General features: G+C 58.8%; 2 long non-coding RNA genes across 2 annotated transcripts; one reads left to right on the plus strand and one right to left on the minus strand.

Annotated features, from left to right (window-relative positions):
- The first annotated feature begins 11801 nt into the window (after positions 1-11801).
- On the plus strand, positions 11802-13124 carry LOC139441015 (uncharacterized). Its single transcript, XR_011651393.1, has 2 exons — positions 11802-11900; positions 12031-13124. It is a non-coding gene; the product is annotated as an uncharacterized lncRNA (long non-coding RNA).
- An 8119-nt stretch (positions 13125-21243) lies between these two features.
- LOC123478342 (uncharacterized) lies at positions 21244-23906 on the minus strand. Its single transcript, XR_006653516.2, has 3 exons — positions 23701-23906; positions 23256-23299; positions 21244-22187 (listed from the first exon to the last, which is right to left on the minus strand). It is a non-coding gene; the product is annotated as an uncharacterized lncRNA (long non-coding RNA).
- Between the last annotated feature and the right edge of the window lie 428 nt (positions 23907-24334).

Consider the following 24334-nt stretch of genomic DNA (forward strand, 5'->3'; position numbering starts at 1 on the left):
TTGAGGTTGTGACAGAGACGTTGTAACGGGGTGGAGGCTGTCCGGAGGCAGCTCGGAGGAGGTGATCTTAGAACAGAGCCTTGAAGGAGCCGGGAGGAGCCCCTGCAAAGGCCTGTGTGTGGGTCATGGGGTGGGGTGGGGGGCGAGCTTGACAGGAGCTGGGGAGGGGTCTGCAGGCCCAACTCGTCCAACCCAGGCCTTGCAGTAAGCCCCTCCCGAGGGGTGCTGTGGTTCCCGGAGGCCTCGCTCCCAGGACGTGGCCCTGAAGGCCACCCAGACCCCTCCCAGCGGCCCAGGCACCCAGCCTGGCTGGGCGGAATAGGTCTCCTTGGCAGGGGCCTCAACAAATGACCAGCGTTCCCATGGTAGGGACGCAGAAGCCTCAGGATTGTGGCCTACGGGTCAGCGGGGTGAGCAGGGTGTCGTTTTGCTGGCTGGCTCAGAGAGGTGCCACAGGTCTGGACAGTGCGGCCCTCAGTCCAAGCCCAGGTCCCACCTCTAGGGCCAGGGTGCTTCCCACTCTGCACCCCAGACCCCAGCTTCACAGGTCGCTGAGCCAGCACACGGGTGGGGCGGGGGTGACACCCTCATCCTTCGGGACCCCAACTCTCCACCCTGCACCACAGGGGACATTTCCTCTCTGGCTGGGTGTGCAAGTGGTTAGAGCGCCTCCCCAAAAGGGCAAGGTTGTGGGTTCGATCCCCAGTCAGGACACAGACAAGATTCAACCAATGAAGGCATGAATACGTGAGGCCACAATCCGTGTCTCTCTCTATTTCTGTCTCTGCCTCTCTCCTTTCCTCTCTCTCTCTCTTTTTTTCTGTCTCTCTCTTTCTCTCTGAATCAGTAAATTACAAATAAGGTAGGGGGGAGACATTCCTACAGACACCGCCTCACCCCATCTAGGAAACTTCCCTTTTCTGAGCCTCTCCGAAGGCCAAGGCTTTGGCTGGGACATTCCCCGAATGCCGGGCAGGCCCCTGGAATGCCAGCACGACCACAGGCTGCCCACGAGGTCTCCGGGCAAAGGCGGCAGGCACCGCACTGGCCCCCAGCTGGTCGGTCTGAGCCCGTGCTTTCCCCGCAGGAAACCCCCTCCAGGGAGTTCTGTCTTCCAGGGGAACGTGGTGTGACCTTCTCACCTTTGCGGCACCCGTGGATTGGTTGGCAGGGCCTCGAGCCCCCCGCTGGCACACCTGCTGCAGAGCCAGGAGATCGAGTTTCTCAATTTGAGGTCATCTGATAGGCTTGAAACTCGGAGTCCCCCTGGCTGTGTGACTTAAGCAAGTTACTTAACGTCTCTGAGCCTGTTTCCTCTTTTGTAGAAAAGATATAAATCCCCCACTCAGGGTGACCAAAGAGTCCCAGGGGGCACTCTCAGACACTGTTTCTGAATACACTCTGCACCCAGGGAGGCCTGTGTCTAGTTAGGGAGACCCCAACCCTCTGGCCCACCACCTAGACTCTGAGGCAAGGGGGCAGAATAACAGCAGGCTTTTAGGGACGGCCATGGGGCGCCAGGCTGGGTGTTGGCGGCGTGGCTGGAGATGCTGAGAGCCAGATTTTTTTCCAAATAGACAATACATTCCCATAGTTCAAAAATCCAAGAATGTCAGAAGGCCTCCTCTCCCCATTCCCGCTCCGCCACCTTAGTGCTGTTAGAGTCATTTCTGGTGTTTCCTTTCTTTACCGAGACTAGCAAGTGTGGGTGGGTTTCTTCTTCTTTCCTTCATTTTTAAACAACATTTTCAACCCTGCTTTTGTTACCTTAGCACAGTTTCTGCCTCAGCATGTCAGTGGCTTCCTTGTTCTTTTTCACAGCTGCATAATATTCCAGGGGATCACGGTGCCAGGTTTATTTAACTGGTAGCATGTGGACAGACCCCTGGGTTGCTGCTGCCGATGTCCTGCTTTGGGCAGAAGCCCCTCCCGACAGTAAAGCCCTCAACCTCAGACCAGCACGGTTTTTGTGCTTCTCTTTGTCCAGCGATGGCCCATGCACCACGTAAAAAAGGAAGGCTTGAATACCTTTGGTGATGGGGAGCTCACTACTCTTTGTCCATGGCAAGTATGGGTCAAGGCCACCTGACTCTGGTGTCTGATCCTTGACTTTTGTGCCAGGTGCACCCGGAGATTTCATTTCAGGCGGCCCCTGCCCATCAGTGGTGAGTGCAGGGAACGCTCCGAGGTTGCTTGGCTGGGGAGAAAGGGTCTCAGTCCCCAAGGCTCGGGAAACTGGATTCAGAACCGGCTGAGCAGCCCTTCCCGGTGGCCTCATTTCTGTCCCCAGATCAGGCCCAGTGGCCAGCCTGGGAGCGGGTCAGGCCTGGCCCCAGGCATGCCCTCCTTCCGGGACAGCTCAGGTGGCGCCTGGGTTCCCGTGGGGCCCAGGGACATCGTGTCCATGTTCCCATCCTTCCCCAGAGGGACCCAAGGCAGGGCCTGCAAAGAGGCCCGTGTGACCTCACTGGACACAGAGGTGCCCAGTGCAACAGAGACTCGGGGAAGGCCAGAGGAGGGAACCCAGCACGGCACAGGGATGGAGTGCTTTTTGATTGGTCAGTAGACGGCTCCCTGGGCAACATTGATAGATATTTAGGTCTACAAATGCAGAGCTCTGTGTCTGAGGATTTCGGGTTTGTTTGCTTTTGGCTTGGGTTTTTTTGCCCTGCGCCTTGCTTCCATGCCTTAGTGACTGGTCCCCGCGAGTCCCCGTCTCCACGGCTACTCCCAGCCCATTCTCCTGGCATGTGGATGTCATGGGATTCCTGCTGTGCTTCTGGCTGGATCCTGGAGTGAGCCAGCCTGGACCCCTGGGCCTTTGCCTGCATCTTCCCCAGAGCCAGGCCCTTTCGCCTGGGCCAGGGCAGAGCAGCGCTGTGCCGGGTCTCAGACGCCGTGGGCGCCTCCTTGCAGGAATCTCCTCAGGTCCCACTCTCCCAGGTTCCACGGGCCTCTGGGACCCCTCCCACTGGACTCTGCCCTCAGGGGGCACAGAGTCTGGCTGGTGGGGAGGCAGCCCTGACATCACTAAGATTGTAAGGTCTCCAGGCATTGTGCCAAAGGCCTTATCTGCTTAAACTTCCAACAAGCTTTTGTCTCCTCTTTACACAGATAAGGAAACTGAGAGCTGAAGAAACCAGACCCAGCAGAGAACAGATTGGTGCCCCCTGGGGCTGGGGGCGGGGCTGGGGTGCAGCTGCCTCACGGCATGGGCTCCTTCCGGGAGGGATGAGACTTTGTGAGCTGGGTAGATGTGCTCACACAACACTGTGAATGTCCTAAACGCTACAGTACCGTACAATTCAGTGCATTGAGCACTGGCCTGCGAACCAAAGTCACCAGTTCAGTTCCTAGTCAGGGCACATGCCTGGGTTGTGAGGCCAGGTCCCCAGTAGGGGGCACTCACTCGAGGTGTATGGACGACGCTCCGATGAACTGAGCCACACTGGCCAGTGCTGTTACGTGAATTTTACCACAATAAAAAAATCCATCAATCTTACAGATAAAAAAAGGAACACAACTGAATCACACAGCTGGGAGTTGGTAGAAGCAGAACTCGAACCCAGGCCTCCCGCAGTCAGCCATGCACTCACAGCCCAGCCAGACACAGTGAGCAGGAGGTGGCACCTCTGGCCACACATCCCCCTCCCTGAAGGTGCATTCTGAGTCTCCCCGCTGGAGCAGCCCCCACACCTCCTGATCCTTCCTGGCCCCCCGCCCCGCCTGGGGCTCTGCCTGGTTTTCTTGGTGGGCCATCCAGACACCAGGGTTGGGGGGCCATGGGTGGCCTTGGGCGAAATGCAGCCCCCATCTATGAAGGGACAGGAGGTGACCTTCTCCTGGGAGCTTCCTGCCAGCATCACTTAGAGCTGTGTGATGATGGGGAGCCAGTCCTTGTCCTCTCCCAGCCTCAGTTTCCCTTTTCTCAAAAGGAAACTGTGGCCCACGTTTGCGTAAGTGACCGGCCTCCGCCCCGGAACCCTGGAGTGGTGTCTTCCTGGTCCTGCTGCCTCTGCAGTCCCCTCAGTGCAGCCTGGTGCGGCCTGCGCCCCCTGACGCGCCTCTCTGGTGGGAAGAAGCGATTCCAGGCCCGGACTCCTGGCAGGCCTGGCCACCCTGCTGACCGCTGGGACCAGGCCAGCTGTACCACCCAGGGCCACCGGCCGCGCCCCAGCACTGTCAGCTCAGAGCCAAGGAGAGCAGGACAAAGCTGACACGCCATCGCCCCATCTCCACAAACACCCTGCCAATCTTTGGGCCTTCAGGTCACAAATAGGGAAATGGATGGAACAGAGGCTCTGGCCAAGCTTTAAAAAGCAATGTGCAGTTTTCGGGGGCCCAGGCACATGGCTCTCATCAGATTTGCCAAGATATTTGTGACCCCTCAAAACTGTGACCCCCCCCAAAATGTGACCCCTCAAAGGCGGAAACCAAACCTGTGAGTGCCCAGGGTGTCGCCCGCATGAGCTCCAGGAGGCAGTGCTGCCGCTGAGGGTGGACAGGTCAGCGGGGTGGAGTCGGTGCTGGGGCCCAGGTGCGACATCTGGCCTGCCCTCTGTCTGCTACCGTACTCATGTGTCCCCGGAAATCGACTCTCTCTCTGTCACCCTTCTAGATGGTGATGCCCTGAGGAGACGCCTGGATTGGCCTCTGTGGGCAGCTCATAGGCCCCACCTGGCCATCCACCTGATTCCCAGAGGGGCAGATGCTGGCCAGTCCCACTCTGAGGCCCGAGCGTGGTTTGCAAAGTAAAGCCGTGGTGGCGGGTGCCTGGCAAGTAAGTGCCTGGCTAATTAAGAGGACGTTAGCTCCCTGGGCACAGCTCCGCTCCTGCCAAGATGTCCTTGCCAGGAGCAGGGCCGGGTCCCTTGGCTGAGGAGAGGCCACTGGCTGGTGCCAGGCCTCAGCCCCCTGCACCTGGCTGCTACCCCACTCCTGCTCCGGACTCCTGCAGCTGCCCTCGGGGTCCCCCCACCCCTTCACCAGTGACCAGGAAATCCCAGCAGGACAGGCTGTCTCTGGCGCCAGCTCTGTTTGTGGAATGGCAGGGTCACTCACTCCTCTGCCAGCCGGCATGGAGCCCTCTCTACCGCACATGCCATAGGTCCAGGGCCCCGGGTCCGCTGCAAGGACAAGGGGCTGCTCTCCCCAGGTCAGCGAGTTCCGAGCTATTCTGACCACCTTCGGGTGCTCAGGGGCAGGAGTGACAAGCAGCAGCTCCCACGGGTGCGTCACCTCAACTTCCACCCTCACGGCCTCCAATCCAGCCCCGAAGCAGCCAGGTGGCTTCCTCTGTGGCAAAACTGGTCCTGCCTCTTAAACCCCTGCACCCTAGTTTGGGGGCTGGAGCAGCCTGGAGGAAAGGGGCTTTTATTTTTGCCAGAAGTCACAAAGCCCCAGCCAAGGCACCTTTTATGCACCCAGAGGAAGCCAGCAGGATTCCATCCTCACCCCTAGGCCGTTCAGGGACCTTTTGGGAAAACCCCCTCTCCTTTACTATGCCTTCAATGCAAAACACAGAAAACTCTGACTCAGCTGCTTCAACAAGGCCATCGGTTATGACAAGAAATAAGAAGTCCTGAGGAGGGGAGTTTCCTGGGTTGGGTAATTTTAGCATCAGCAGGGAAAAGACCCTGGAACTCCCCCCACTGTTCACTCTGTCCTCCTTACCGTCCTTACTGAGGTGGCTTTGCCCTCAGGCTGAGCCCCTCGGAGTCACAAGGTGGCTGCCAGGGCTCCGGACATCACATCTTCCCAACATTTTTCTAACCTAGGCTTTTGACAACTCATGAACCCCTTCTCAGTATCACGTTTTTCAGTGCATAAGACAAAACACTTTTGACTGCAAAGGAAATCAATTGCATTGCTGTCGACATCCCTTTGACTGTGGCGTGCTGATATATGTTCTTCTTATTAATGCGTTGAATGACAGCCTCCAGTGGCGGGTGTAAGACCTACTGTGATGTGACCTAAGTTGCTGCAATAACGTAAGACTGTCAGTGACAAAGCCACAGGCCCTGCTGGGGTTTGTCGCTCACGTTCCTAAAGGAGAGAAATGCTGACTTCTGTTAGTGACAGCCAGCATGAGGGTTTCCTCATCCAAGTTCATGGGCTCCAGACTCCCCCATTCCCCTCGGCTCCTGGTAGAGGACTGGTTTTGTAAATCAAAAGAACCCGTCCTCAAGCCACCCAGCCCACCTTCCCTCCCTTCCCAGCCACCCCCCGAAGCTTCGCCCCCTAGAATGACCAGAAGATCCAGCAATGCCACACCTGGATTTCTACCCAAAGGAGCTGAAAGCAGGGACTCAGACAGGTGCGTGCACACCTGGGTGGGTAGCAGCGTGGCCACCGGCGCCCGAAGGCGGAGGCACCCTGGGTGCTCACCGAGGGAGGAACGGAGAAGCAAAACGTGGCGGAGGCTGACGGCGGAGTGGCATCAGCTTGAGGAGGAAGGCAGGGTCTCTGACACAGGCCGCAGCACGGAGGACCCTTGAGAACATTCTGTGAGTGAGATGCGCCAGTCACACAAGGACAAATACCACACAGTCCCATTTACACGAGGCCCCTGGAGGAAGTGCAATCATGGAGACAGAAAGTAGAAAGGTGGGTGCGAGAGGCGGGTAAATGGAACCACGTGGGCGAACTGGTGTGGCCTGACCCAGTGACTTAGGGAGCTGCCACTGTAGCAGTGGAGACAGTGCAGGCCTGGGATGGGGAGCTCAGACTGACACATCCAGTCGATTTCGACAACAGTGCCAGAGAAACACAGGCCCGCGCCTGGGCGAGAAAACAGGGCGAGAAGGGCGGTGGGGCATAGCACAGCTCCGGGGCTCAGGCCCTTGCCCACCCACCACCTTCTTTTCTCTCTGACCTCAACTTTGTCGTCTGTGAAATGGGCACAACACTGCCTCCCTCACGGGGCTGTGGGGAAATATTCTGAAAACCCTGAAGCGTCCACTGGAGCGAGCAGGGGAGGGCAACGGGTGTCCAAGAGGCCAGATGCTGCAGGTCGGAGGGCACAGTGAGCCCCTGAAGGTCTGAGCAGGAGAGGAGGCAGCCTGGACCGAGATGGAGGAGGAACAGACCAGTGAGCGCATGGGAGGGTGAGTCAGCATGGTGGCGGGGAGCCCCAGATTCTGAAGGTCACAAGGGCAGAGTGGGGCCCAGAGGATGTGCCTGGAAAGCAGTTTCTGTTTGGGGTGAAGAACTTTGACACCATACAAGGGACCGGCAGTGGGGAGCGGGAGCCGGGCCAAGCTAGCCCTTGGAAGCCACAGCCAGCTAGCTAACATCAAGGCCACACAGGGCTGGACCCCACCGTCCTCTTCCTCCCACTATCCCCGACTCCTACCTCCCCCTCACACCCACCCCGCAAGGTTGTGATGGAGAGGAAGGCAGCTGATGGGAGGATGGGGGTGCAAGGCCCATAATGTCCCCAGCGGCCACTTCCCCCCAGCAACTGGGTCAGCCCTGGCAGGGTGGGGTGGGGGCACAAAGGGGCCAGTGGTTGGCAAGGTCCCAACCTGGTCTGTGGCCCAGTTATGGGGTTTTCTGGTAAAACCAACACAGCAAAATCATAACAGAGGGGCCTCTGAAAGCTGCTCCCCGCCCCCTGCCCCGCCCCCATCCCTGCTCCAGGCTCTGAAAGCGCCGGCTGTGGTGCTGGCCTGGAGGTTCCCCTTTCGTGCCCCAAGCGCCAGGAGCCCAGCTGCAGCACATCCCGGGGCTCAGGGCATGAGTGCCTGCCCTCTGCCGCTGCCCAGCCCTGGGTCTCCATCCACCCTGAGCAGCTCCTCTGTGAGGAGGGCGGTGTGTGGGGCTCAGAGAGGTGCAGTGACTTGTTGGGGGACGCCCAGCCAATCAGGGTGGGGCTGGGTCCCAAACCTGTGTTTCCCCGTTTCCCTCTGTTCCTGGGTGAGTGCTGCTCCCGGGCTCCCTGCCACCAGCTCCATGGGTGAGTTTCCTGTGGCTGCTGTAACAAATGGCCACAAAGAAGTTGGATTAGAACAAATTTATCTGTGAGCTCCCCAAGGCCAGGACCAGACGTTTGCAGTCACCACTGGGTCTACAGGCCCCGTCCAGGTCCAGGGCGTGGCTCTTTAAGTCCCCCCGTGAGCATGCCACAGGCGAAGGCCAGGGACGACGCCACAGGCCAGAGCGAGCACTTGCTCTGTGACTCCACGCTCCCGGAAGTTCAAGAGCAGTCTGGCTGGTGTGAGGGAACAGCAGCCAAGAGACCCCGGGGAGGTCCTGGCCGAGTGGGGTGGGGGCGGGCTTTGGGGACTGGAAATATTCTAAACCAGCTCTAGACATAAGAACTTTAAATGCTCAGCAGCCACATCAAATGAGTAAAAATAAACAAGGAAAATCTATTTTAATAATGTATTTTATTTAACCCATTAATATGTCTAAAATGTGGTCTTTTCAACATGTAGTCAACTTAAAAATGACTGAAAAGTTTTAGGTTCTTCTCCCCCACCCCCGAACTAGACGGAGCCCCACCCGGAGGGGTCCCCACGGAACGACATTCGGGCCAGGACACATGCCTCAACACACTCAGAGTTCTACTGAAGCTCTGCGCACTTCGGGTGCGTTAAGCCTTAATTTAAAAAAAAAAACAAAAAAAAAAAACGGAAAGAAAAATATTTTCCTTGTGAGTGACCTAGTCCTGGAACCTGGGCAGGGTCTCTAGTGACAGGGGTGGTCCCCTGCCCCCCCAAGGTACAGAGTGACCAGGATCAGAGCCCCCTGCTGGCCAGCTGCAGGGTGGGCTCTCCAGCATTGGGGGAGGTGGGGCAGCTGTCCGCCCAGACTGCAGCCCAGAGGCTGTGATTCTACCCAGACCGGCCCCTTATCTCCGAGCACAGCCCGCAGCCCATTGTCTCAGGAAGGAAGGGAAGTACAGAGGTCTGGAGGCCTCTTTGCAAAGGCTGCCCTGCCTAGCCTTGCCCAGGGCCCCCCCACCCCACCACTCTGTCCCCTCCCCACGCTCTGCAGCCTCCCGTCTGTCTCTGTCTCTAGACCCAGACACATGGCCCCAGAAACACCCAGCACCCCTCCCGGGTGCGGTTCTGCCTGGAGATGTGTAGGAGAAACGCTGTGTCGTGTTAAAGCCAAAGGAAGTGCATTTGTCGTACAGTAAAATGCAGTGTCTGCATGACTTATCAAGATAAAGCAAGAAACAGGGAAGACCTCTTCCTGCTTCTTCCTTCTGCCCATCCTTTCCTTTCCCTTCCCTTCTGGAACGACTGAGTCCTGAAGCCATTAGAAATCCAGGGTCGGGGAGCCAGGGTGCTGGAGGTGGGATGTGCAGGAGTGGGGTGGCGGGCTTGGCGAGGCGGGAGGGGTGGGGAGCGCATCTGGGCAGTAGCGGGAAGGGCCCACACCCAGGAGGGGTGAGGAAGCTGGGGCACTGTGAGCCAGGAGCACAGGGAACAGATAATGAGCAGGTACCAGGGCAGCCAGGTTGCTGCTGGCAGAGGAGGGAGTTATTATGCAGCGTGGAAAGGGAGGGGCTGGAGTGAATGCTGTGAGCTCACCGTCCACCGGACAGACACAGGACTTTCAATGGATGCAAAAGACACTCCAACAGGGGTGTGTCTCCTAGACCAGGGTGGGCAAATGCACCAGCCTCCTCCCGGCTGGCAACCATCAGTTCGTCCTCTGTATGTATGAGTTTGTTTCCGCTTTATGTGTTCACTTATTTTGTTTTTTAGCTTCCACACATGGGTGAAATTATAAGGTACTTGACTTTCTCCGATTTGTCTCACTCAGCATAAGACCCTCTGGGTCCATCCATGCTGTTGCAAATGGTGAGATTTCACTCCTTTTTACTGCTGAGTCATATTCCATTGTACAAAATATGTGTATCACATCTCCTTGTCCCATTCATTTGCCCACGGATGCCTTGGTTGTTTCCATAGCTTCGCTCTTGTGAACAACGCTGAAATGAGCGTAGGGGTGCCTACAGCTTTCTGAATCCGTGTTTTCGTCGTCTTCAGATAAATCCCCGGAAGTGAAACTGCTGGGTCTCGGTCCTGTGGTAGAGCCATCTTTAAATTTTTGAGGCACCTCCACAGCAGCTGCCTTAATTTACATCCCCACCAACAGCGTGCCAGAGTTCCCCTTTCTCCAAGTCCTCACCAACACTTGTTCTTTCTCGTCTTTTCGACGATCGCCCTTCCGACTAGTGCGAGTCGGTATCTCATGGCGGTTTTGATCTGCATTTCCCGGCCGACTGGGGATGGAGGTCACCTTTTCCTGTGTTCGGTGGCCCTCTGTATGTCCTCTGGGGGGTCTATTCAGGTCCTCTTTAGGAAACGTCTGTTTGCCTTACTGTTTACTTTCAATTAAGGGCTCAGATTTGATGAAGTTATAGGTTAACTTGTGGATTTCTACCTGATACAAAAGGTAACACCAAAGGCTACTACTCTTCAATGTCCCAGAGGCCATTAGTCTGATTTTTAAAAATTGAATTTAAGAATCTTATCTTCGCATTTTTATTTTTTTAATTTATTGATTTGAGAAAGAGAAACATAATTTGTTGTTCCACTTACTTACGCATCCATTGGTTGATTTCTACATGCGCCCTGACCAGGAACTGAAGCCACAACGTTGGCAAATGGGCAGGGGGTGATGCTTTAACCGAGTAAGCTATCTGGCCCGGGTACTCTAGTGTTTGTGAATGGTCTATACAAACCCCAGTTCCACAGATGCTTTTTGCAGCAATTTTACCATCTCACTGTTCCCTCTTTAATTAATGAGCTGAATCAAATAATTGATAAATGTCCATTCTCTAATTTTTCCAATAAGCTTCTAAATGCGTCTCGGGACTCTGCGGGAGAGGACTTCTAGGCCAGGTCGAGTCCAGCCCCGCCCAGCTTGGCGTGGCAGACGCATCCCCAGCGCCACCTGGTGGCCTCCAGGTGCCCCTGCAGCATAATCTGGAGGTGGGAGGAGGCGCGGGGCTGTTCTGGGACTGCCGGATCCAGGGCGGTGGTGTCTCCGCCTCCGCATTTAGGAGGAAAACGGCCGCCTCTTTTGTCTTGGTAGTCGTGGACGGCTTCCCTTAGGAGGGCAAGCTGGAGCTGGGCCATGCAGGACACATTAATTCGTCCTCTCAGTCCTGCATCCCGGGGTGCAGGAGCCTGAGCGTGGTCCTGCCCTGACGTAAGGGGACAGCGTGCGGCTCGCCGCTAACTCCTGCAAGCTTCATTCTTAGGGTCCTTATGCCCATTTTATGCACTGGAAAACTGAGGCTCAGTTCTTAGAATATTGGCGCCGCCGCCCTGGTCTAGTGCTGGACCAGCCACGCCCTCCCAACCTCCGCCAAAATGCCCAGCCTGCCACCGGGGAGTTTATCTTTGAAGCCCTGCTTATTGAAAGATTCCCTTTATTTAGAGGAAGGGAATTAGTCCCGGAGAGGGCCTGACCCACCAGCTGAGTCACTCAGGAAGTCCAGATGGGCCAACTCTGCTCGCCCAGCCACCTGCCAAACGCCTGGGCCCCGGGATTGAAAACAGAACCGGTCCCCACTCCGCCCCAGATCCTTCCAGTCTGCCTCACCCTCTCTCAAGGCAAGGGGGGCGGGGGGAAATCCCCGCCCCCCACCCCGCCATTTTTCCAGCTCCCGCTCTTCCTCCTCCCTAAATCCTCAGGCTGCACTCGCGTCGCCAACGACCGCCCTCCAAACCCCAGCTGGTGCCTGCAGGAGCCTGGAGGGGGTGGGGAACACCGGGGGTGGGCGTGGCGAGCGGTCGCCATAACTTGGGGGTGGAGCCTTTGCAAGGGCCACGCCCCTCCCCCGCGCTCTTGGAGCCTTTTTCCTAGTCAACCCCAGTTCCCAGGAATTCCGCTGAGTCACTTCCGAAGCTGCAGCTGCAACCAAAGTGAGAACAGTAAGTGTCATTCAATTCTCTGAGCCGCGGCCCAGCGCCGACCTGGGACACCCGACCACTGTCTGCCTTAACGCCTCCTCGCGGGCCAGCGAGGCCACCCTCAACCCCATTCCCTGACTTTCTCCCCCAGCCACCCTACGCAGGATTCCGCCTCAAGATTGTTTACTAGCCACGCCTTCTGCCTGGCATTTCCCCGCCCCCCGGCACCAGCAGCCAGAGCGTCCTCCCCACCGGCACTGCCAAGGCCTCTGCTTCACGGGGATGTGTCAGGGGGTAGCTGCGAGCCTAACCCGCAGACGCTCGGACGGACACTTAAATTGGCAGAGATGTCCCAGTGCAAACAGCAACCCGGGGGCGCTACGTGCTTCCTGGTACGAGTGGACAGGTGCGCGCGCTCTGTCCGTGTATCTGTGTGCGAGGCTGCCGTGCACAGCGTGGGGACAGGCGCGCCAAGCGCATTCCCTGCCGGCATGGACGCGGGTTTTGGATCCATTGTCTCTCATCTCCAAGCCCACCCTTCGCGGGGAGGCCTCGGCCGGAGGCTGCAAACTACGACTCCCAGAACCCCGGTTGCTCCGGAATTCCTGCGGGACCCGGCCAGTAGGGGGCGCCGGGGCTCTTAACCTTTCGGGTGTCCTGGACCGGTGTGGACCGTTTAGCAAGTACTGATACTTAGGGACCTCGGCTAAGAATGATTTTTTTTTTAAATTAAGCCTTAAAGTTGTGTTTTTATTGCATCTTTAACTTTTTTAATTCTGGTAAAATACACAATATAAAATCTGCCACCATAACCACTTTCAACTGTAGGGCTTCCGCGCTTTCGCACTGTTGTGAAATAGCGCCGCGGACCTTTCTCATCTTGCCAATGTGAAACTCCGCATCCCCTTTAAATTCCCCTTTTCCCCTCCCCCAGTAGCCACCCTTCTCCTTTCTGTTTCTAGGAGTGTAAGCACTTTAGCTAGTTCATTCACTGGAATCACACAGTATTTGTCCTTTTGTCTGGCTTGTTCATTTAGCAAATATCCTCAAGGTTCACCCGCGTTGTAATCAGAATTTCCTTCCCTTCAAAGGGGGAGTTCTGTTCCGTTGTATGTATAGGCCACATTTTGTTTACCCACTCATGGATGGGTCAGAATCGCGCTTTTATTTTTATGGGGTTTTTTTAGTAAGAGAAAATTTATTTAGAAAGTCACATAGGTAGAAGAAGTGGGCTCAGGAAACCAGTTACAGAGGCAAAAAGAAGGCCCTTGGAGTTTAGGAGAGACAGGCCGGGAACACCGAGCCTGGGGGAAAGGGGTGGGGAAAAGCGCCAGGCAAGCTTGTGCGGCTAGACAGAGCCACACCCAGAATCACGCTTTTAAAGGCATCAAATAAAATGTGTAGAATTACAAAGGACACTTTATAATTTGATTAGGGTTGTCAACAAGTTGAAAGAACAACCGATGAGACAGTAACACAGATGCAGTTCTCTATGAATGCCTGAAATTATGTTCACCTCACGCCTAGAAACTCCAGCCTGCTTCCAGATAGCTGTCTGTCCAGCAGACCTGGAGACTTCCAGTTACATAGTTCACGTGCAGCTTCAGTAAGTGGCCCAACTACTTCATTCTCCTGCCCTGGCCGGGTAGCTCAGTTGGAGCACCGTCCCCATGTGCCAAGGTTTCAGGTTCAACCTCTGGTCCGGACACATACAGGAGGCAACCAATGAATGCGTAAATAAGTAGAAGGACAAATCAATGTTTTTCTATCTCTCTAAAATCAATAAATAAAAATTTTCAAAAACAAGCCAGAACTTTCTGGAAACAGCCCCATCTCTGTGTAATTTGCCCATCTTGTCTCTAGTGCTTAAGCACTGCCGCTCAGCCTCTGCCACTTGAGCTGCCATCAGCCCTCGGAGACCAGGAGCCGTTCTCAGCGGCAGAGGACAGCTACCCTGGGTCCCCCAGAACACAGGGACGGTGGCGCTGCCTCACTGAGGCGTTTCCCAAAGGTGTGCAGGCCACCCGTGACAAATCACACCCTTTGGATCCTTCCTCCTGGCTGTGCCAGGGAAGTTCTGGCCTGGCTGCCTCACAGAATGTAGGCCACTGATGGGTTGAAACCTCAGTCCACAGGCCAAGACACCTGTTGGAGGTGCAGCCGATGCACAGCTGACTGTCTGGGTTGTGGCCCACACCTGGAAACCCGGCCCAGGGCCGTGCCCTAATCCACCTGGTTTCCTGTTGCTGGGAATTAGCAACATTTGCCTTTGTTCTGGAGTATGAACTGTTTCCTCCAGGGTCAGCCTCTCCCTCCCAGCCCTGGGGCGTGCTGGAATCAGACCCCAGTTCTGGAGCAGAAGGCCCCAGCGGGTGGAGCCTGCAAGAGGGCCCCTCAGGCCAGGGTGTTACGGGGAAGGCTGGAGTCCTCAGATACCCGAGGAGGGGCCTGCCCCGGGCCAGCCGAGGGGATGCAACACCCCCATTCTCTGGAGAGAAACGTCCCCACCACCAGGGTACCGGGAGACTGCAGCTGGGCCCTGGGCCATCAGAGGACGCCCTGCTTGCCTGATGTTTCCCCACAGCCACTTCTTGTCCAGCAAGGCCTGGGTGGAACCGGGCCTAGGGGAGTGAGGGTGGGAGACGCAGGTGCCTGTGGCAGGCTGGCTGCATGCACAGGGAGAACCCAGCTAGCCTGACCGACTGAGCGAGATGGCACAGGACCACCTTGCCAGGGATGTGAATGTCCCCCCTGGAGGACCCCCGAGAGGAGCAGTGTCTTCCAGCAGGTCCTGCCCTGGCCCTCCCCCAGCACCCCTCATTTACTTCTCAGGGCCTCCACCCCCCTTCCTTACTCTCCCTTTCGCTTGAGCAGCTTCGCACCCTGACCAAAGCACCAGAGCGTCGTTGTACCCACCCCGCCCTCAGAAGCCTGTCAGTCTGTGTTCTTGCCCTTCTCAGATGGGTCACCTAGGCCTAGTCACTTAACGTTGCTGCATTTGGGGATCTTCATTCCAAGTTGGGGGGGGGGGCTTTCACCAGAGAGCCTGGGTGTGCTGCCCACCTATGGGTGCTCAAAAATAATGGGAGGAAATCAGCCAACCCTCCTTTTGCTTTCTTTTTCCTCTTCCCTCTCCCTTCCCAGAAGCCCTTTGTTAACCCCACAACCCCTCCATTCCCACCTGCTGGCTCCAGTTGGGTTGCCAGCAGCCCTCTGGGGCTCTCTGGGTTCTGCACCCCCAACAGTGCTCCCCCCAGACCACAGGGCAGAGCTCCAGGCCTCGGCGGCTGGCACCCACAGAAGATCCGGCCACTTGGAATCGGAGGCCAGGTGACTTGCCGGCTTGTGTCCTACTGAGCATGCTGGCCCTGAGCCTCACCTGGAGTGACCCAGGCTGCAGGGACAGGACAGGACAGGACAGGACGGGCAGGGCATAGGGCTGGCTGGCCCCGTTTGTCAGAAACACAAGCCTTCCCGGCCAGGCCAGGCCATCAGCCTAAGGGCGCTGTGGGCAAATACCTTCCCACCCTTGTCCCACACCCCGGCACATCATCCCTTCTCCCAGGGGCGAGGAAAAGGGGAGTCCCACAGTGGACCCCTTCCTTCGCTGAGCGCCTAGGGCTCAGGTGCCCCCAAGGAATTACTGACTGTTGCCTTCATGGAAGAAACCCAGGGTCAAAGTGGGGGACCCCCAGGTCTAGCCCTCAGTGCTCACCTCCCCCACCCCCACCCCACCTCTTTTTGAAAAGTGTGAAATGTACGGAAGGATACAGAGAGGAACATAATGCACCTCCAGGCGTAGTAATGATTTCACCACGTTCTCTTCAGCTCTGTTTTCTGAAATCTGGACTGCCAGGCCCAGCAGGCCCACTCCCACACTTTTCCCGGAGGCCCTGCCCCTCCCCCTGCAGCTGCCCGGCCCCTTCCCATAGGCATTTCCGTGGCCTTTGTGTGTCCATGAGGCCATCTCTGAACAACATACGAGTGTCCTGTGTGTGCACGCTTACTTTCACAGTTCTGGCTGGGTACAAGTCCCTTACAGTCCAGGTCACCAGCCTCGAGTGGTGGGCCTTGCAGCCACCACCCTCAGCCCCTGGGTCCCCCCTCCCTGCCCACAATGCTGGCACCAGAAGTGGGCTGTGCTGTCGGTGGGTCCTGCACCAGACAGCTGAAGGTGTTTGCATCAGGGGCTTCTGAGCGTCACCCGCGGACTCAAGGCTGCCCGCTCCCATTCCTTACTCCCCCCTCTGAACTCCGCCCACATTCCTTTGACCTGCCCCTGCGGACCGGCGTCTGGGGTGTTCATCCCGACGTGTCCTTACATTTCACAGCCCGCGCGTGACTCCGCTGCACTTTTCTCCCCAGGGGACCTCGCTGAGATTTCTCTGAGCAGCAGCCTCGGCCTCCCTGGCAGGTCACCGCTCTGGGGCCAGGCGCCTGCTCCCGGCTCAGCCCGCCCCACCCGCGCCTTTGCCGCCTGTCTGGCAGCTGCAGGGTTAAAAGCGCCGCGGGCCGGCGGGGACAGGGTGGGAGGCCGTCCACTGCGGGTCCTCAACCCCGGGATCCCCCATGGCCGGGTACCCCGGCCTCTCCGAGGTCGCCCCCGGCCGGTACCCACATCCAGGTCAGGCCCCACACCCAGCCCCCGGGCCCCGCTGCCCTCCGGGGAAGCCAGAGCGTTTCGAAAGGCCGGGCCACCCCTGGGACCCCTCCCCCGGCCCCTTCGCAAACGGGAAGCTCAGGGAGGAAACCGCGCAGCACGCTGGGCAGCCTGCGGGCCCGATGACTAAGTTCGGCTCCCAGACCTGCCACCTTTGCCTTTTATGGCGGCCTCGTGGGCAGCGGACGTGGTTCCGAGGGGCGGCAGTGACTGCGGGCGGGGGGCTGGGAGGGAGCGCCCCACCCCGGGGTTTGCGGCGAGGGCGCTCGGGCTCCCCCACCGGGCGCTCAGCACCCACCCCCAGCTGGCCGGGTCCAGCCTCTCCTGAATTTACGGAGAGGGAAACTGAGGCCCGGAGAAGGACGCAGACTATTAAGGTCACACTTGTCGCAGGGTGGAGCCTGATGACACCCAAAGGCCCGGTTTCCCAGCCCAGGGCCAAGATACAGATGACTCACACTCCCTGGGGTGGGGAGGGATGGGCAGCTGCATTTATTGAGCACCCACTGTTTGTCTCCAGGTACCCATTATTTCTCTTCCTCACAGCAGTCCTGGAGGGAGGATGGGCCTGTGTCCGGCGCCAGCACCCCAGACGCGGGCTCTCCTGGGAGGAGTGCGCGGGTGGGGCGGTGCCAGCCGGAAGCAGCTGCGCCCCCTCCCCTTTCCTTCACTCTAACCTGCGCCGGCAGGCCGCGTGTCCTCCTTTGTATTTGCACAGACTCAGGGGATGAAAATCATCTCCCCGCTTACCAGGTGGGCAAAGGGAGGCTGCGAGCAAAGCGACTGAACCCAAGGTCACAGGCGAGCTAAGCGGCATTGCTAGGGGCCCGACTTTTCTATGCCTGGGAGAGGGCACCCGGATCCTGGAGCTATTAACGTGCATGTGCACCCCACGCAAGATTAGAATTGCCATGTGTCTACCAGGAGCCGAGTGGCAGTGTGACGCCCTGGGCACGTTTGCAGTTTGCTGATACTCTTCAGCGCCCACCCTCCCCCGTACCCCCGACCCCCGGGCCAGCACTCCGCCCCAGGCCCTACCCCGCTGTGGGTCTCAAATACAAATTTGCTCAAATACAAATTGGGGACAGCGTGATAGCTTATTGGGACGCCGTACACAGCAGGGGCTTCGGGGCAGTCCCCAGTCTGGGACGCAGAGGGGGAGGGGCGGGGCCGGGATTTAGAAAAACCGGAGGCTGGGCCCGGAGGCGGACGCCGGGCCCCTGGGGGGAGGGGGCGAAGCCGGGGTGGCCCAGGCAAACCTTCTCTGCCAGCCCTAAGTCCCCTCCAGGGGCGCTCCCAAACCTCGCCTTTTATGGAGAGGAAGTTGGGCCAAGTGGGCTGGGCTGCCGGAGGGGCGGGGTGGGGGCGGCTGGGACCTGCGGGGAGCTCCCGCCCGGAGCAGCCCCGGCTGGACACGAGCTAGAGGTGGCCAGTTTATCTCCGGGGTGGGCCACCCTAGCCCTGCGGGCCTGGGAGCACCAGATTATAGCCATCCCGCCCCACCCCCAGCTCTGTTCACGCCTGGGGATGGGGGTGTGGAGGGAGGGGCGGGCCTGGACTTCGCGACTGAGCCAGCCCCTGGCCCTGGGCGCCAGCTTAGCCAGGCTGGAAGGCTGGTCTGGAAGTGGGTCTGACCAGGCTCACCTTGGCACCGCCCCCCCTGCAGTTACCTATCTGGGGTGTCCAGATGGGTCCTCCACCCTCTGGTTTTCTCAGTCCTAGACCCCTCCCTCTCACCACCTGGGAGAGCCTTCTGGTGTCTCTGGCCTGGGGCCCAGCGTCCCCTCCAGAACCCTCAACTGCCCCCACCTGTGGCCCTGGCCGAGTGCAGGGGGAGGACTGTGAGTGGCTGTGGGATTCTGGGAACCCAGTATTTTGCCCCATCAGGGGGTCCAACATCCAGCTGGGACCCTGAGAATCCGGTCTGAGGTCGTTGGGCCCCATCATGCAGATGGACACACTGAGGCCCAGAGGGCAGGACAGGGGTCTGCCCGGGGGGTGCAGGGGTCCTGTGCTTGTGTTCTCAGGCCACAGAACTCCGGTCCAGGGCTCTAGACACTGGAATGCTGTCCCAGGTATTCCTGAGGAGGGCCCCACCATAAGAGGCCTGTGACAGGCTGTGATTCTCCTGAGTCGCCCCCACCCCAGGCGAAAGGGCCTGAGAGCTCTTCTGGGCCAGCTCCTCTGCAAATGCAGCGACACCAGCCTTCCCAAGTCGGGTGCTCTGAAAGGCCTCGAGGCCTCTTCTCTCACCTGGGACCACACCTGCTCCAGGCCCCTGCCCTCAGGCTGTGGGAGGAGGGGCGTGGGGGGCAGTGCACACTGCTGCTGAGCTAGGCTGGAATGCCGGCACCGCCCGTCCGCTGCGCCCTCCTGCACCCTCTCGTCAAGGTGGCTGGACTGTCCTGACGATGTCTAGATAGTGCCTGCGAATGGCTCCTGATGACAGGGAGAGGCCAGACTGCAGCCCTGGCTCTTTGCCCTTTGTCCTCTGTCCTCTGCTTAGGGGGCTCCTGGGCCAGAAGTTCAGCTCACCTGCTTCCTTTCCTCCTTGCGCCACCCCCCTCCCCAAAGCCCACCATGGGTGGTTCCTCAGAGAGGCCACCAGCCCTCGGCTCTCCCCTGGGAGCAGAGTGGCAGTCACCACAGCAGGCAGACATCTTCCGGCCAGGGAGCCACGTGGGGCGCTTTTCTGGCCCCAACACACACCGGTTTTGTCCTCCCTGCACCCCGGTTCTCATCCCATTCTACAGGTGAGAGAACAGGTCCTTCAGGGTAGACTATCTTCCCCAGAGTCACAGAGATGGCAGACCTGCCCCGTCTGGCCATCTTCCCACAGGGTGTGTGTGTGTGTGCCCTTGGGCATGTTCCCCCACTCCTCTGAGCCTGGCCTGTGATTTCGGGGACCTTCACGGGGGCAATTGATGGGCAGTGAGACCGGGCCTGGCTCCTGGAGGCCCACAGGTGAGCGCCTCCTCCAGGTGAGCACAGCCCACGCCCAGCTGCAGCCTCGGCCGCAAGGCTAAAACCGCACAATGAAAGCTGCCCTGCCCACCTCTCGGAAGACCATGGGGACCAAATCAAACTCCAGAGCATCAGAGACGTGCGAGAGCATCCCAGCCACTCACGACTGTTACTTAATTACTCTCGCTCCTCTAGCGCTTCCAACACAGACTGGCACTTGGCCAGAGGCAGCAAGGAATCTAAGATCCAAGGCTGTAGAGTTGGTCTGGGGGAGCCATCTGTGGCAGCTGCAGACTTTGCCCCGTTCCTCTCCGGCTCCTACAGCCTCTAGAGCTCCCTGTCACCCTTGCAGGACAAAGTCCCCACTCCTATCACTGCCAGCCCTCTGAGACACGCCTGCCCCAGACCTGCTGGATGCCAGCTAATGGCAGGCCCATGAAGCGCTGTCTCCTCCTGGCTGAACTCCAATGCCACATGCTTTGCTGTGTAGCCCTGCTGCTTGCGGCTCTCACTGGTTTTCAGGGCTGAGGCCAGCGAGGAGAGGAAGGGGCACCCGGCCACTTTTGGGGGAAGGAAGCGCAGAGGTCACCTGGGAGGCCTGGTGCAGAGGTCTAGATCCCGGTTCCCAACAAGTCCCTTGTGGGTCTCCTGGCACTCCCAGCCCTGGGTCCCTGAGGCTGGCCCAGCAGACTTGTGGCTGTGGGGTATCCAGCCCCTGGGAGGGCCTGTCTCTTATACTTTGGGCTCCAGAGCCCAAGCTCAGCCCAGGTATGTGAATCTAAGCTGTATCCATGTCCACTACAGTGTCCCCATCGGTACAGTGGACCAGAATTCAAGGCCTGATGCATTCCTTCCAAGGGGTAAGAACTCACAGCCTCCTCTGACCCCCTTCTGTCCAGGAGGCTGTGTCCGGGGGGCTACAAGGGCTCCCCTACCACATGCCCACCCCACCCCAGCTCACCCGTTGGGGTCGGGCTCTTTCTCAGGTGGGGCCTCCATGTGCTCTACTGGGCATGTCCAGACTGGAAATGGGCCAGCCGGATCTTCCCACTGAGGTTCCCACAGACTCAACTTCCGAAGCACCCAGTCACCTCAGATGTTTGCAGTTCTCCCAGCGAAGCCTTCTGTCCAAGCCCTCTCTAGTGTGTCTCCTTTTGGACTCCTATTCAAACTACAAGGCCCAGCTCTAAAACACCCTCCTCTGGAAAGCCTTGCCAGACCTGCAGGCTGGGGTGCCCCTGCTTCAGGTCCACCCCTCACACATTCAGGATGTCAGACAGTTGTCCCCCCCCACCCCTGCCCGTACCTCTGGAGAACAAGGCTGGAGTCTCACCTGTATTATCAGATTGGGTGAGTCAGCTGCAGCCCTGAGACCTGAGGACTTCCTATGACACTCTCCCTCCCCTGCTCTCCTGCCAACACCCCTGGAAGGTGTGAGTCCTGAGCCCAGCCCAGCTGCCCAGCCCCTTCCTCCCCAGCTCTGGCAGCCCCAGAAAACCACACCTGCCCGTGCCCACACCCTCCTGGGACAGGATGCTCACACCCTAGAGAGACAGCGCATCCACTCCTGCTTCCTGTCTCCCTTTGTACAGAACTGAGTCCTTTCCTCCCTTCCTCCCTTCCTCCCTTCCTTCCATCTGCAAGTGGAAGCTGAAAACTCCGCTAACTACACACCATGAGCTGGGGATCCCACAGTGAGCAAAACAGACGTGGTCCTGCTTGTGGAGCGTGGAGGGAGAGAGTAGACCTGTAATCACACAGACACATCTAATTCTCAGCTGTGAGGAGCATGACAAGTGCAGGAGCCACAAGATCCATGCCCTTGTCTGGGAATCAGGGAGGGCTTCCTGGAGGAGATGATGTTTCCACTGAGCCCTGAAGAATACACAGAACTTAAAGAAGCAAAAAGAGTGTTTTGGAAGGGCCCATTATAGACTGAGAACAGCAAGCATGAAGGGCTGAAACAGCAGGAGTCTGCTGCTAAGGACCCCAGGCTGGCAGGGCTGGCGGGACCATGCTCCCTACCTAGCTGCTGTCTTAGGAAAGCGCGCGTGTCCCTCGTGTGCCGCTACACGCAGTGCCACAGACTGACTACTTCCATGTACCCAGCGCCCAGATGAAGAGATACTTCCAGCCCCCGAACCCCGCCCCCACGCCCGACGCAGGCACGACGACGCAGGCACTGCTCCCGAAGGGCAGCCACCAGCCCGACTGCAGCCTCCCAGGCTCCGTCCCTGGCCTTACAGTCTGACACCCGGGCCACACAGACCCACCCTTTCCCGTCTGGCTTCTTTTGCTCAGCACGTTTGTGGCAGTCGTGTGTTGCGTGATCGGTAGTTTATTCCATGGTGTGAACACACCGCGTCTTCTCTCTTCATTCCACTGCTGATGTGCCCTCGGGGGGCTTGGAGTTTGGGGGGCCGTGAGGAATGTGTGTGTGATGGAGGAATCCACAGGCCCATTTCCGCACCTGTCTATTGGAGGACGCGTGGACACGCTTTTCGTGGTAAATACCGAGGAGTGGAATTGCCGGGTCAGACTGGCAGCGGATCACCCAGTTTCCCAGCCTCCCGGCTCTGCTCCTCACCGACTTAGCTCTCATTCGCTGGTGGGTGTACGGCGCTATCTGTGTGGTTTTTAGTTCGCATTTTCCGGATGACCCATGATGCTGCGCTGCTTTTTATCTTTAAAAAGATTTGGAGATTGGGTGGCCTTTAGTTTAAAGCCATCGTTCAAGGCTTCCACTCACCCCCACACCGGGCCGCTTGCCCAAGTGCTACCAGTCTTTTCTGTGGGAAACACAGACCAGAAGGAGGGGGGGAGGCGGCCACCCACCCCTCTGGGCTCTGCTCTGTGTGCTGGGTGAGGAGGGAGGGGGCCAACCTGGAGGTGGCACATTCCCTTCCCCTGTCAGAGCCCCCTCCCCTCCTGGAGCCCCCAGCAAGCCTGGGAGGAAGTTGAGGTACCAGGGTCTTCATGCCACAGAGACAGGGTACCTCTGGCCCCAGGTCGTCAGTGTGTGGTCACCCCCTCTACTTGCTCTGGGTGGGCCCAGCCTGAGCCCTTCCGGTCATTCTCCTGTCCCCCCCCCCATGGCTCTGCCATACAGGTGAGCCACTTGCCCAAGGCCACTAACCCAGCTCGCTGTGTCCTCAGTAGGGGAGACGACGGAGCTGGACACACATAACCCTCCGTGTACTTCTGCCATCTCACTGCTGCCCACTGTGCACCGAGAACGCGATGAGCCAGCCCAGGCCTGCCCCACCCCCACTCCCACCTGCAGGGACATCGCAGTGGGGCCTTGGGAGCAAGTGGGGGCTGGTGAGGAGCGTCCCTCAACTGGAGCCTGACCCTCTGAGGGCCCTGAAGTCTGTCTCCAGGAGGGGTGACAGTGAGGCGGTGCAGGTCAGCAGGGCCAGGTCAGCCAGGCTGGGCCCGCTCGCGTTGTCGACAGCCATTGTCATTTCTGGCCTTGCAGAGGGGCCCTGCCCCGTCCTGCACAGACCAGCCTGGCCCTCCCAGTGGGACAGAATGCAGCATCCCCAGCCCTCCGGGCCTGGCCTCCAGTTTACCACAAGTGCTGGGTGAGGTTGGGGGAGCCCTGCCAGCCCTAGGCCTTGGCTTCTGCGTCGGTAAGGGGGCGGCTCCCAGGGTGTCAGTGACAACCCCTGAAAGGCCCAGGAGGCCCGCCCAGGAGGTGCCACCCCCACACGGTCTGACCCTGGTGGGCTCGGAGATGCTGAGTCACTTACCCAGGACATCCAGGGGCAGAACTGAATGCCACTTAACACAGAGCCTGAAAGTGGTCCAGAGAAAGAGAGATGGGGGCAGGGGGGTGGTACTACATTCCCTCTTGGGGCACCCCGCCCGCTCTGGGGCTCTCTTTCCTCCAGCTTCACTGAGGGTACAGTGTGCCCACCCTGGCCCTGTATGCAGGGGACTTATTGCCGAGTCCTGCCTGGGCCTGGTTTGAACCCCCCATCTTGCCCCTATGTATTCTGGTACCCATATCCTCAGCCGCATCTCTGTGCCCTCCTCTGTCTCCCCCAGTGCTACGGGTCTGGGTCTCAGCAGCCCAGGTCACTTAATTAAACAGCCAACATCACTCCCTAGTGACCCAGGAAAGGAGGCAGGGAGCCCTGGCTGCTGTCCCCCAGCCCCAAACAGTGGCCCTTGGGCCAGGAGGACCCTCCTCACCTGGTTCATCAAACCCAAGCCCATGAGTTCAGGGCCTTCTCTGGGCTCGCACAGGACCAATGTCACCAAGTCAGGACCATCCCCAGGGGACAGTGCAGGCTTTGGGGAGGGGATCCCCTCATCTCCCCAGCAGCTGGTGCAGGGCTGGGCCCCTGGGGGACGTCAGGAAGCCTAGGCCGTGGGACCCGCTTGGGTTCCTGGCAGGCCTAATGGTGGCTGAGATTGTGACTGAGGAGGGCCTGGTTACACAGCACCACGGCCGTGACCGATCGGGTTTCCACTTGGATGGGCCCCAGGACCCGCGGCCAGAGGAGTCGCACCAGCTGACAAGTGCCCCACGTGGGGCCCCAGGCGGCTGGGGAGCAGCCTCTACCACTGCCTGCCACCCTCCCGGGCCTCAGGTTGCCCACGGGAACACGGGGCTGCCAACAGTGCCCACTGAGGCAGAGGACGTGGGGGGTGCCTTCAAGTCACTATGGCCTTCCCCACCCCCACGGTGGGCCCTGGACTCCTAGGTTTCAGTACATTCAGTCACAGCACGCTATTAGCTGTGGGCGGAGCCTCTCACCCTCACCAGCCTCAGTTTGTCTGAGAAATAGGGAGATTCCAGCTTAGCTGGCCCCGAGTTTTCTGC

Source organism: Desmodus rotundus, chromosome 6 (genome assembly GCF_022682495.2).
Source record: "Desmodus rotundus isolate HL8 chromosome 6, HLdesRot8A.1, whole genome shotgun sequence".
Taxonomy (NCBI): Eukaryota; Metazoa; Chordata; class Mammalia; order Chiroptera; family Phyllostomidae; genus Desmodus; species Desmodus rotundus.